Below are 2,470 nucleotides of genomic sequence, written 5' to 3' on the forward strand. Positions count from 1 at the left end.
TCACCGCCCACCTCGCACTTAATTGGCTCAAAATGCTGCCTGTTAGCTGATCTAATCTTCTTATTGGTAAAATAAAATGACCCGCCTACTGTCCCGCCCCCACCACCGTGTCCTGTCCTCTGTATGGAGCCTGTAGTTTCAAATTCTGCTGTTATATCCGATTGGCAGTGTGAAAAATGCATCAGAAAGGTGATTGGTTAACTGAGACTTCCGTGAACCCGACTTCTATACAGAGAACGCACATTGACTTCTTGGATAACCTCTGCTGTTAATTGACGTCTGATTAACGTTCAATGGGGGAGATATAACAAAACTGGTGGAAAGGAAACATTGGAACCAATCAAGTAGCTGCTTTCATTTTCCAAAAGGCATCTGAGATGGAATCTGATTGGTTGCCATAGGCAACTGCTCCACTTTTCCTTTGCACTAGTTTTTCAACCCCTAATGACCGCCTATACGTGGTTTCACGGCGACCATTAAGGCTCTGCGGCACTTTGCCATAAGATAGCGCCCCCTGGGAGGAGCTTAAAGAGGCTCTGTCATCACATTATAAGTGGCCTATCTTGTACATAATGTGATCGGCACTGTAATGTAAATTACAGCAGTGTTTTTTATTTAGAAAAACGATCATTTTTGACGGAGTTATGACCTATTTTAGCTTTATGCTAATGAGTTTCTCAATGGACAAGTGGACGTGTTTTACTATATGACGAAGTGGGCGTTGTACAGAGGAGTGTATGACGCTGACCAATCAGTGACCAATCAGCGTCATACACTTCTCTCCATTCATTTACACTGCACATAGTGATATAGCTATATCGCTATGTGCAGCCACATAAACACACTATAACGTTACTGCAGTGTCCTGACAATGAATATACATCACCTCCAGCCAGGACGTGATCCCGACACTACAGCACAGCAAGCGTAATCTCGCGAGATTACGCTGTAAACTGTCATTTCAAACAAGATTACGCTTGCTGTGCTGTAGTGTCGGGATTGTATTAGCGAAGTGTCAGGATTCTGAATAGACATCACGTCCTGGCTGGAGGGAATGTATATTCATTGTCAGGACACTGCAGTAATGTTATAGTGTGTTTATGTGGCTGCACATAACGATATAGCTATATCGCTATGTGCTGTGTAAATGAATGGGGAGAAATGTATGACGCTGATTGGTCAGCGTCATACACTTCTCTCCACAACGCCCACTTGGCCAAAAAGTAAAACACGCCCAGTTGGTCATTAAGAAACTCCTTAGCATAAAGTTAATATAGGTCATAACTCCGTAAAAAATGATCGTTTTTCTAAATAAAAAACACTGCTGTAATCTACATTACAGTGCCGATCACATCATGTACAAGATAGGCCACTTATAATGTGGTGACAGAGCCTCTTTAAACTCAGTGGACTTGGCTACGGAGGTAGCTGAGGCCTCGTAGCACAGACCAAGAACCGTTTTGTCCAGTCCCCGGTCACGTGATCGCCGTTAGAATATATTCTGTGAGAGGAGAGAAATGGTCTAAATAAGGGCCAGCACCCCCCTATTACACCCCCGATCACCCCCCTCCCATCCACCCCCTGTACCTGATCTGGATCTTCAGGATGGCACGTGACTGACTCTCCCGTCACAATGACAGAACACATTACACTACAAAGGTAGTGTAATGTATTCTAGCAGCGATCAGAGCTGAAAAATGTCCCCTAGTGGGACAAGTAAAAAAAAGATAATAAAAATGTTTTAAAAAAGTGTAAAAATAAAAGTTATAAGTTACATAAACAAAAAATGCTTTTTTTTCCTATAATAAGTCTTTTATTATAGGAAAAAAATGAGCAAGTTAAAAAAGTACACATATCTGGTATCACCGCGTTCGTAACAACCCTAACTATAAAACTGTAATGTTATTTTTCCCGCACGATTAACAATACAAAAACAAAAAAAGTAAAAAAACAATTCTAGAATCACTATTTTTTGGTCACCACCCCTCCCAAAATATACAATAAAAAGTGATAAAAAAGTTGCATGCACGCCAAAATAGTACTAATACAAACTACAACCCGTCCCGCAAAAAACAAGCCCTTACACAGCTTTTTTGACTGAAAAATAAAAAAGTTACGGCTCTCAGAATATGGTAACACAGAAAGTAAATTATTTTATAAATAAGTGATTTTATTGCGCAAACGCTGCAAAACATAAAGAAACCTATATACATATGGTATCGCCGTAATTGTATCGACCCACAGAATAAAGTAAAATGGAATTTATAGCCCAGGGTGAACACCGTAAAAAAAAAGAATAAAAAACGTTGTCAGAATTGATGGTTTATGGTCACCACATTATAAGTGGCCTATATTCTACATAATATTATCGGCGCTGTAATGTAGATAACAACAGTTGTTTTTATTTAGAAAAACAATCATTTTTGACGGAGTTATGACCTATTTTAGCTTTATGCTAATGAGTTTCTTA

This window comes from Rhinoderma darwinii, chromosome 1 (assembly GCF_050947455.1).
Source record: "Rhinoderma darwinii isolate aRhiDar2 chromosome 1, aRhiDar2.hap1, whole genome shotgun sequence".
NCBI classification, from domain to species: Eukaryota; Metazoa; Chordata; class Amphibia; order Anura; family Rhinodermatidae; genus Rhinoderma; species Rhinoderma darwinii.